Source organism: Sparus aurata, chromosome 24 (assembly GCF_900880675.1).
Source record: "Sparus aurata chromosome 24, fSpaAur1.1, whole genome shotgun sequence".
Taxonomy (NCBI): Eukaryota; Metazoa; Chordata; class Actinopteri; order Spariformes; family Sparidae; genus Sparus; species Sparus aurata.
The window spans coordinates 13,763,226-13,773,558 of NC_044210.1; the positions used below are offsets into that span (position 1 = coordinate 13,763,226).

General features: G+C 43.2%; 1 long non-coding RNA gene across 1 annotated transcript in view; it reads right to left on the reverse strand.

Moving 5' to 3' along the window:
* Nucleotides 1–7,343, reverse strand: part of LOC115577267 (uncharacterized) — a 48,964-nt gene extending 41,621 nt beyond the window's left edge. Inside the window, exons 1-2 of the long non-coding RNA XR_003983071.1 lie at nucleotides 7,180–7,343; nucleotides 6,745–6,829 (exon numbers count right to left, since the gene is read on the reverse strand). This is a non-coding gene — a long non-coding RNA (uncharacterized LOC115577267). The remainder of the gene's footprint in view (nucleotides 1–6,744; nucleotides 6,830–7,179) is intronic.
* Between the last annotated feature and the right edge of the window lie 2,990 nt (nucleotides 7,344–10,333).

A 10,333-nucleotide genomic window follows, 5' to 3' on the forward strand; every position in this document is an offset into this window, starting at 1 on the left:
TGCCACTCCTGCGAATGGTTATTATTATCGTCATCAGCGGAGAACGGTGAAATCAGGGCCCTGACAAGCAATCTCTTCTCTAACTCAGTCTCTCCCAACGCTGCAAGAAATGTCCGTCAGTGCAAGTTATTTCACCAAGCGCTGGGTATTAGTCGTGTTTTTCATGAAAACAGGCGCAGAAATCTAGATAAAGGGTGAGGAAATGTCACATCTTTGAGGTATTTACAGTGAGGGTTGGGGCTGCATTAAAACAGAGGGTTAGGGTTGGGTAAAAAAACAGGATTAGGGACAGAATAAAAACAGGGGTTGGGTTTGGGTGAGACCAGTGGTAGGTTTGGCTTAAAACAGAGGTCTGGGTAAAGGTTGGGTTAAAACAATGGTTATGGTTGGACTCGGGGTCCAACAGAAGCTTAGGGTTGGTTAAAAAACAGGGATTAGGGTCAGAATAGAAACAGGGGTTGGGGTTAATGTTAAAACAGGGGTAGGTTTGTCTTAAAACAGTGGTTAGAGTAAAGGCTGGGTTAAAACAATGGTCAGGTTTGGACTGGGGGTCAAACAGAGGGTTAGGGTTGGGTAAAAAACCAGGAGTAGGGTCAGAATAAAAACAGTGTTGGGGTTGAGTGAAAACAGGGGTAGGTTTGGCTTAGAACAGAGGTTAGGGTAAAGGTTCGGTTAAAACAGAGTTAGAGTTGGATTAAAACAGAGGTTAGCGTCAGGGTAGGGTTAAAACTGTGTTAGGATTAGGTTGGGTACGAGTACGAGTGCAAATATCTTAACACTCAAGTGCAAATCTGATCTTTTTTCATCATATTATTGAATCCACAGTCTGTTTAACTGTTTTATTTCTGCAAAGTAATACGATACGATCATCTGATTTCACAACGTAACACTTTGCTAAGACGGTCATTTTTTGCAGAGCGTCTCCCTCTCCCCATCCCCTCCATCCCAGTCAGTGCACTTGTGTGCATCCTACAGTCGTGTTGACAAGAGGAGGCTTACAACTGGCACACACAAGCCCCACTACAGGCTTAATAGCATTTCAAGTGTTTTCTCCTGGACTCGTGTCGAATCTCCCAACTGAATAACATGCCGGCGTCAACATGAAGGGGGGGCTGAAGGAGCTGGAGATGGCAGCCGGGTTTGAATGCACATGTAACCATCCCCAGTTAACATTATTATTTTTTTTTGCCATCCACAAATGCTCATCTGACAAAGGTCATCATTGCTTTCATGACAACGACGATGACGGCGTTGACGATCAGGAGAATTGATACAGTATTCTTCTATTCAAAGAGGAAATTAAACAGCAAATTAAATGACCCGCAGGTCCACAATCACTCCATTCAGAGGCCAGTGAGTCGTGATTGCAGATTGCTCAGTCTGGCGGTGAGTCAGGTAGATAGTCTGCCCGTCTTCAGAACATAGGAGGAGAGCTATAGTTAAGCTCTTTCTGCGGCTTAGCACCAATAATCCAACCCACAATTCTCCTCTCGTTCTGAACCCAGAGAGAGGATGAAAGATTTAGACTTTCACCCTTGGTCTCTGAAGCCTTGCTCTTTCTCTTTCTCTCTCTTTCTTTTTTTTTATTCCTCTCTTGCTCCGATCCATCGCCGCTCTCCTCTCCATCTCTGTTTGTCTCTCGTTATCCTTCACCCCATGACTCAGAACAGGAAAAAGATCTTGTGATGATTATTTCACAAGCGTGCTGATATCATCTTTGTGGGTTTTTCTCGCCTCGACTCATCTAGGAAGAGGTTTACAAAGCACCGAACAGAGAGCTGCCTGGTCTCTCCACAGCATCCTTACCTTGAAGTCTATTGAAGAACTACGAGCAGCCTTTCAGTATCGATCGCATTTAATACCGATGGAACAAAACAGTGCAGTATCGTCTGCGTAGAATCCAAAATAATCTAATCTATATTTCTCGGATTTCACAACTTTAGATTTGTACTGGTCAGGATTGTGAATAACTATGGTCAAGTAGTTTTGGTTGAGGGTAACTTTGAGATTTGGTTTATTGGCTACTGTTTTTAAGCCTCCCGTTTGCCACTATGGTCGTCGCCATCTTCGTTTTTGGAACCAGAAGTGACCGCAGTGGGGCACACGATGGTAGCGACTTGTCAGTCACAAGGTTGACACTCCCTTAGGCACACCCTGCGTCATCGTCTATATGACTCTAAATATCGACCATAATTTACTAAATCAACATCATGCTGTGTTGAAGAAGACTTCAAACAAGAGATTGAGATTGCAAACTCACCAGGAAACTGCTTACTGAGGAAATAAATCAAGAGGGTAGTTTCGTTTTTGAAAGCGGTGGATTGATTGAGCAAGGGTTTCCTTTTTGGTCTACATGATGTAAATGTCATCATCAGAGCAATGTGCCTACATCTGCTTACGCCCAATTACACCACATACACCGCCATGCAACAACAAGCTATGTAATACATTTAAATCTCTAAATTGACCTGCGAGTATAAATCCAGGCCCTTGTCTATTTAAAGTATACTACAGATTGAATCGTCAAGCACTTGGTTTGCTATCCGTGTCAGCATTCCTGGGGTTGAGAGTTCACCATTATCATCACGTAAAAATCCATTCCCCTGTGAAACAACAAGAAGCGTTGTGTTAGGCTCAACACCGGCTTTCTATTATTAGCTTCCTGTGCTAAACGAACAAGCCAGAACAGAAAGCAAATGGCCTCCTGCTGTGAAACACCAATAATTGGGTTAATCAAGACATTCGTGTCTACATTATATCATCCACAAATAGACCCCTGTTATCCACAGAACTATAGCTCATTTTCCTGCTCTCCATATGATGCATTATAGATGTTATATCAATCTTTTTTTCTGTGCAATAAAATGTATGCCCACACTTCCTGATTGCTAAAATATCACACTGACTAGCTGGACAAGCTAATTGCAGCTCAGGCACTGACATCGATTTCTTAAATTAGGTTTTGAGCGACAGGGTAAAAAGAAAAAAAAAAGAAATGAAAAAGAAAATGTAGAGGCGGTAAAACAGACAAAAGGTTTAAAAAGACAAAAAAAATCAGTGAAATGAAATATATAAAAACTCATTTGCTCGCACTTCCTCCCACTACCTGCTATTCCTGATCCTTCCTCACTCATTTGGCAGCTCACGTTGCCCCTCGACTGGCATCTAAAGGCTTTGATGTAGTCGGCAGACGCCCGGCGAGCACCGTGGTAACCTGTGTTTGAGAAGTCTGCGAGCTGCCCTCTCTACATCCCCCCACTCTCTCTTCTCCTATCCTTTTGTGTCTGTCCGTCTCTCTCTCTGCCGGTTAATGAGCCATGCAGGACTGCCATCATTCTGTGTAGTCATGTAGAGAGTCAGCGAGAGGGGAGGAAAAAAAAGAAGAAGAAGCTGGAAAGACAGAAAAATGGGTGAGACAGTGAAAGAAGAGAGCGGGGACATGATGTTTTCCCTCACCTCCTCCCTAATCAGGCCCGTCTCCCTACCAAACACCACGCGGCAATTAGACCTGACAGTACTCCGACTCCCACAATCCCGCCAGGACTACACGTTCAAACACTCAAATAAACACAAGGGGGGGAAGAGAAATGCCTGAAAACCGGCACAACTTCAAGAAAACAGAGCTCCCGGTAGCAGGGGATGCGAACGCCGAGGTAAAAAAAAAAAAAAAATCTCAAAACTATAAAGACAGACGGGAGTAAAAAAAAAAAAAAACAATAAGATCTCGGCGTCCCATCGTGCACGGCCAGATGTTTTGCCGGAAAGTGGTCATGACTGTGTGGGGTGTGCGCACGAACACACCGCAATCCCCAGAGGACGCCTTCGGAATAGTCGGATGATAACAAATACAGTTGAGCCTGCTTGCATGAACAGTGAGCTAATTGGGATAATTAGTTTGTTACCTCGCTCGTTATTGCATTTTAATGTGGATTCCAAATAATCTGGATGGAGGAGGAGGAGGAGGAGGAGGAGGAGTGCGATGCTGGATGTATGTTTATGTGTTTGCGCCTCATGTCTATCCACATGGGTTGCATACATTTAGATACATTTTAGGCAATTAGCTGACACTCAGTCACAGCGGCTTGCGTCGAGCGAGCAGATAAGGTTGCAGGAACTTATTAAAAAAAAAAATGCATATGGAAAGAAAAAGGACGACGCCAAAACGCTCGCAGTATTAAATATCATTAATCTGTTGCCGCGTTGAACGCATTCCAAGAGGTAGTTTTTCTGTTTGCAATTTGCATTTTCTGTGCCGGATTTTCCCCATCCTGGTGAAATATCCACGTCGGCTAATGATTTCCGCTTTTTCTTTTTCCTTTTTTTTCCCCAGCACGCCTTTCAACAACTTCCAGAGAAGGGACATAAACTTGTTGCATTGGGCTGAGGGTTAAACGTGTAGGCGAGAGAGAACATTCTTTCCAGTCGATGTTATTCTGTAAAAATGAAATGTGTTGTGGCGGAAAGAGAGAGAGAGAGAGAGAGAGAGAGAGAGAGAGAGCGAGAGAGAGAGAGACTGGTATCTCTTCCTGCTCTATGGTGGATTAATCCCTTCATGATTGTTAAACATCAATGGAAAATGGTGAGTTTTAAAAGATGAACTTGCTCTTTATGAGATCTGAACCGGATTTTTTAATTAGTTGAACTCTGAATGGAGGAATCTTCTCAGTGTTTTTTAATTTTTTTTGTGCTCAACCAAAGTTACACATTCAAACTTTTGAATACTTGAGATAAAGAGGTCTCAATTTCACCAATTTATTCAGACCATGTGAACAAACATGCTAACCTTTTAGCCGACTGGCCTTAGCTTCCGCCTAGACCAATGGGCTGTAATGTTAGCATGTTGTTGTCATGGCTAGGATACATTTGTGGAATTAGGATTTGGTCAAAAGACAACACAAAATTGAATAATCTCAATTTCACCAGTTTATTCTAGCCACGCCACAAACATGCTAACATTTTAGCCTACTAGCCTGTGTTCTCTACTATTGTGCTCTGATGAAGGAGGTCAAGACGTTAGCATGTTTGTTGACATGTGCTGTGTTGCGATATTCATACTTCCATGAGTACACTTAAACATAGTACACTATCCGCACTTACTAAGTACGCAGATTTCAGCAGGTGAGTGTTGTTCCAAATCTAATACTCCGTGGTGCACTTACCGGAAATTACCGCCGCGGCTCGTCACCCTCCAAAAACATCCCGCTTTGAACGGTGAATGAAAGACATCTACGACTTCACTTTTTAACAATTACAGTCCTACAATCATGCAATATGGCTCTGCTGCAGGGGCTGTCGTCTCAGTAGCCATTAAAAAAAAAATTCAAGCTGAGTGCCTCTGCCTGGCTCCGCTTCTTCCGCTACATAGACAAGATGGCGGCCGTTGAGTGCGTAAAGTGTACATTGTTGCACACTCAATGTTTTTGCCATTATGAGGGCAACATCTGGGTCCTTTAGGTACACTTCTTTTCGCCGCGATCGATATCGGAACACCCTAAGTACTCAAACTAAGTATAGTAAGTACAGGAAGTATGGATATCGGAACATGGCAATGGCCTTTGTACTGAGGATGTATGCGTGCGACCTGAAAACCTTTGGATATTGAACAGTTGGAATATGTGACTTTGGTTCACCATCACGAAACAAAAATACCTTAAAGACACTTTTAAGAAATCATCTAATAAAGTTACATAAACAGATCTTCCAGATAAAGGTGACTAATCTCAATTTCACCAATTGATTCTGATCCACAAAGATGCTTACGTTACGGACTACTGGTCTTCGTTTCGGCCGACTATCCGGCTCTGATGAAGGCCAGTATGCCCAATGTTAGCATGTTGGTTGACTTTTTAACTTCTGGGAGTATAAGCTTCAACGTTTGTAAGGACCATACACATCTTCAAGTAGACTAATCTAAATTTCACCCGTATTTGTTCACAAACAAATAAAAAAGAAACATGCTAACGTTTCGGAATCCAGGCTGAAACATTAGCATGGAAGAAATTGGTGAAATTGTGATCGTTTCCCTGAAGAACTGTGTGTTACTTCTTTACCTTTGGATTTTAAGCAGATTTTTATATTCTATTAATCGTAGCTGTCAATGTGGCAATCCGTGTAATGCCTTGTCTCTACATTTGTAGTTAAGTACAGAAAGATGAGGAGCAAAATGGATGCACGGATGCTTATATCTGCTGCCACTTCGCTTTGTTCCCCCCTACACGTTGTCTGGTCGCCCCATATGTCGCACCAGAGGCTGCACGCGTGCTTCATGTATGTGAGCAGATGAATCAAATGAAGCGCAGAAGAGAGGAGCATGTGTCCGGCTGATGATAGCGAAAGCCTCGTGTCACCACTGAAGCCTCCCCCCCTATCTTCCCCCTCTTGAAGAAAGCCATTTCAACCTCGCACATCAATGGCCCAACTCTCCAGAGCAAAGCGCGGCAATAATTCCAGATAAATCATTCCCTCACGGAGCCACTTGCTGCGTTCAAACGCACCCGTGACCTTCAGCTCTGCCTCTTTCTACATCATATAGCCTGGGAATATAAAAGCTTATTAGCTCGGAACATTGTTGATACGTTTGTTCGAGAGGCAATGCACTAATGAGGCGTTGCAGGATGCGGGCGGCCGCCGACTATCCTTTTGGAGATATTTTTTCCCCCGCCAGAAGAGCATAATACACTGCTAATGGCATCTCCTTCACAAATGGGCAAATAAAAAGAAAGATGAAGTGCAATATTGCTTTACCATATCAAAGGAAGTGGCATCCGCGGATTGCGCGGCTGTCTGTTGGCAGCGTTGATGGGCGAGCGTGAAGGTGGACGTAGAGAAGCTGCCAGAAAGAGAAAAAAAGAGAGAGTCGGACGGTGAATCCACACAGAAAGACAAATAAACAGAACAAAATCTATAAAGTGAGCGCCAGGCAGGGAGACAAAATGACATCACGTTGTAATAAATGTAAGCATGTAAGTTAAGGAAAGAATCTAAACCGACTGGCAGACATTATAGAAACGGATCCTTTTAGTCGTATTTACTTTCCTGTACTGCGCCTCTGTGCGTCCCGCTGACAGATACTTACACAAACACACTGTGTGCTGACAGAAACTCCTCTGCAGCGGGTCATGTTTGAGCATCTCGCTCAACAGTCGCTGTAAGAAGAGAAACGACTTGAGATTTATTTACCTTTTCGGGCCTGTCAGGCTGTTTGAGGCACCAAATTCTGTCGATGCTCCTCAAAAATGGTCACTTAAAATGTAGAAAACGCAACAATAACTAGCCTGATTACAGATATCTGGACTGTTGTCTTTAAACCTGGCATGGTCACATGTAACCAGCCCTGGCATGGACTTCCTGGTACACCACAGGTGAGGGTCATCGGCCCGAACCAACTCAGCAGGATTCATGGGGGAGTTCAATCTCAGGCAGGTGTTGGTCATTGAACTTTAAATACGTGTTACTGTGTGGTTTCGGGGAACAAAATAAAAAAAGTGGCCTTAAAGGACAGATTTCATAGCGTTTTACTTGGCGGACCCTGCCACCTTTTCGAACATCACACAATGTTTTCCTCTCAGGACAGCTTGTTTATTCAGTTACATACGTCTGAATGTGTTTCATCACCTCATTCACATTGCAAATATCAACATTCTCAATGTGAATTTCTACATATTGCCCCTTTAAATAACCCAACCCCCACTTTTGTACCATTTGTCATGTGCCTGTACATTTCAAGGGGCATGTCTCGAGTTTCCTGCCGTGGAACAAACGTTCTCAAGCTAAACCTCAGTATGCTAAGCTAATCACCATGTCCCACTCGCTCTTTACGGGGCCACGATGGTCGTCCGACACCAGAGGGAATTCAGAGTGTTACAGTCTCCTCTGATCAATACCCTCCAAACTCTCCGACAGCACATATGGAGTGACGGCCAGCAGTCAAAAGGGAAAATCATCCTTTTCCATCTGTCCCTCTATTTTAACCTAAATATTTTGTAAATTTGTCTTACTTTTGCTGAAAGCCCCCCGGAGGGAGGCGCAGAGGCGTCAGGAGACTCTCACTCAAGGGCCGTCTCCGAGGGGGAAACGATTTCGACTTTGTTCTGGCAGCGAGCGCTCTGTGGGGAAAAACATCTAGAAAGGCCCACATAATTAGAGGAGGGAGTGAGAGGTAAAGACAAACCCCGGTTTAGATGTGAACTCGATATATAGGGGGAATCAGTTCGGGCTCGGACGCAGAGGCGCTTTTTAGATGCTACATATCGACGGCGGCAGCAGCCTGGAAACACGCTACTGCTCTGATGTATTCAGTTCATTTGGGGTGAGGAGCAGGACGCGGGTGGAAAATGGACTTAAAGGAGAGACAACACTTCTTCTTAATTGATTCCCAGATGGTTTGCAATTGAATTTGAGCTCGCCTGAAAAATGTTTAAAGTGTTGCGATAAAGGGCTCAAAACAAATCCTTAGTGGACATCTCAGAGGTATGACGTCTTTGGAATATGGTGTTAAAGGGACAGTCCAGAGATTTTACACACACACACATATATATATATATATATATATATATATATACACATATATATATATATATATATATATATATATATATATATATATATATGCATTCTGTGGCTTGAGGAGCTTTATAGAGTCTGAGCAAATAATCAAATTCTTGTTTGAACTGAATAACAAAATGTTAATTTGCACTAGTTGACATTTTATATTAGCCATTAGCTTTAGTATAAAGTTGGAAAAAAATGCAAAGATAATAAAAAAATATTTATTGGTTCACAGTTTTACATTAATCATCAAACTCTTTTCTGCACAAACAAGAATCTGCTTTAAGCTAGCTACCCAGCCTCAATAAACAGACCGGCAATGTTAGCGATTAGCTGGTGAACACGTGGTGCGCTTAACTGCTAAGGACTGACAGGAGAGCAAATAAAAAAAAAATCTGAGAGAGAGTTAATATTGAACTTTTAATCAAACTGACACAAACACAACAAAATTAATGCTAATGTTGCTCTGTCTTCTCCCTGATAAGCCATGTCGGCTAACATGTCACATTTTTGAGTGCTCAAAAACTGAATAAATCCTTGTAGACCTCAAACATTAAGATGCCGAACTTCACAGCAGAAATAAACATGTTTACAGTCGGGTACAAAAACAGTTCTCGTCTCTATAGCCTAGCTTATATCCATGTACATACTGGGTTTTGAAGTAAATTAAATAAGGGCGCTTTGAGTGACCAGCTAGCTGTCTACCTAGCCAAGATGGCGACCACACTTAGCCTCACAATAGCTTTTGCTAGCTCTAGCTACTCCCAAGGAGCCCAAACTAGAGTTAACTAGAGTATGGCACACAAGCTAATATGCTAACAAGGTTCAAAGGTTGGATATTCATCCCAAATAACCTTTAATTTTTGCATTATTTTAAATGCAGGTGTAAAGATCATAATTCCCTTCATGAACACACAACACATAATCGCTCCTCCTGTCTTATGGACAAACTTCAGAGGGGGAAAAAAACCTACAGTTTAGCTCCAAACTGCGATGCACGGCGGTGAAATTCCCTCGGTGACACCCTCCTTCCCAACCCGCCTCCGAAAGCTCAGCCAAACACACCCGCTCGCAAAAAAAAAAAAAAAAAAAAAAACACCCTCACAAGCACACACCTTGTATTGTCTTCAGCTACGCTCAATTATTAATGGATAAACAAAGAGCCGTGAACTGTGATGGGCTGTCGGCAGATATTTTCCCCCCTCATATCTCGGAGGCCCGGGAAAAACGTACACAAGAGCTGGCACTGTAAAGAAGGGGAGGAGAAGCTTAAGGTCAAACTCACTCACACTCACACACACACACACAACCAGATGTGCATGCATGTATTCACAAACACATACAAATAAACAGAAGATCTGCGAGGGAGTACAGATAGTCTAAAAATGTCAGGGTGGGGGGGAGGGTGGGGGAGTGTGTGCGTCTCGGAGAGAAGTGGAGCAGATAGCTCATTTCCTCTACTGAGACGGTTAGCTGCCTTTTCCTCTCTCAGGAGGTTGGCTAGCCATGTGAGGAGTGTGTGGATGTTGTGTTTGTGTGCGCATCTAACAGACAACAGACTCTCCTGGGTAGGCGAGGATGATGTAAGGGCAGTTCATCGACTTCACTCCACTTCACTTCACGCAGGCGGCGGCGGCAACAATTCTTAAAAAGGTTTAGCAGCTCCAACAGACTCGCAGATAAACAGAAACAGGGCCAAGAGTTTTGCTCTTAAATGGCATATATTAGAACATACACCGGGAGATGCATCGGAGATAATGTCCTGCAGTGTCGATCCATCTTGGTT